This window comes from Pteropus vampyrus, unplaced genomic scaffold, assembly GCF_000151845.1.
Source record: "Pteropus vampyrus isolate Shadow unplaced genomic scaffold, Pvam_2.0 Scaffold11, whole genome shotgun sequence".
NCBI lineage: Eukaryota > Metazoa > Chordata > Mammalia > Chiroptera > Pteropodidae > Pteropus > Pteropus vampyrus.
The window spans coordinates 5,610,744-5,611,875 of record NW_011888792.1 but is presented as its reverse complement, the minus strand read 5'-3'; the positions used below and the strand labels follow the sequence as shown (position 1 = coordinate 5,611,875).

Here is a 1,132-nt window from a genome sequence, read left to right as displayed (position 1 = left end):
GGTAAAAACCTAACAAAATATGTTCAGGATCTGCATTTTGAATGCTATAAAACATGAATGAAATTAACTAAACAATAAATAAATGAATAGATATACCACGTTCCTGGACTGAAAGACATAATACTTTTAAAAAATGAATTATCCCTAATTTGATCTGTAGATTTAGTACAGTCTCAATTAAAATTCCAACAGGATTTTTGTGGATACCTGAAGACTCATTCTAAAATTTACATGGAAAGACTAAGAAACTTGAATAGAGAAAAATGATTTTGAAACTGCAGAACAAATTTGAAAGATTCACACATCTCAGTTTAAATACTTACTTGAAAGCTATAGTAATAACACGATTTCGTACTGGAAAACATACAGATCCATAAACCGATAAAATAGAATAGTCTCGAAATAAACTCCCCCAAATTTAGTCAACTGATTTTTAAACAAAGTTATAAAGCAATCCATTAGATGCCTTTCTCTCTCTCCATCTATATTCCATGTATACTTAGATATATTCGCATCTTTACCTCACAAACTATATTATCTATATATCACAAAATTCCCTTTATACCTGAATCCTGGTCGGCGTCCAGGCAGCACAGGACTGTCTTATACCATCTTCAGGTTCACCTTGCGGCCCACCAGCTCGCAAATATAGTTGATGCCATGTTTTATAATAGTCTGGCACTGCTGCGAGAGGCCCCAGACAATGACTGACAGGTTCTCGGGGAGCCCCACCGACACCAGCATCTCAGGGCAAAAGAGCCCGGACATCCTAACCTCCACTCCTCCAGGCCTTGGTGATAGCTGAACGCCTCCACGCTGGGCTCTGTGTAGGAGCTGTAGGCACCTTGAAGCGAGTTAGGTGATAAGTAGTTTGGTGAATAACTCTCAAATAATGTCCGTACGATGGCCCAGGGTGAGGATGTAGTCAGCCACAATGCCCTCCGTCTGGTGCTCAGAACTCGGCAGGTACGTGGCGTCCACCATCTCGTTCCAGAACACAGGGCTGACGAAGTACTTGACGGCAGTGCAGGACTTCTCTTGGGCCAAGCCGCGGAGGACGCTAGCGGCAGCGGCTGACGTTGCGTACGCACGCAACTAGATTTTCCCGCCTGATCCGGCTTCCTGTAGTACT

The 1,132-nt window shown here is 42.5% G+C and overlaps 1 pseudogene; it reads right to left on the bottom strand.

Annotated features, from left to right (window-relative positions):
* Positions 1 to 534: 534 nt before the first annotated feature.
* Positions 535 to 1,132, bottom strand: part of LOC105304699 — a 10,358-nt pseudogene continuing 9,760 nt past the window's right edge.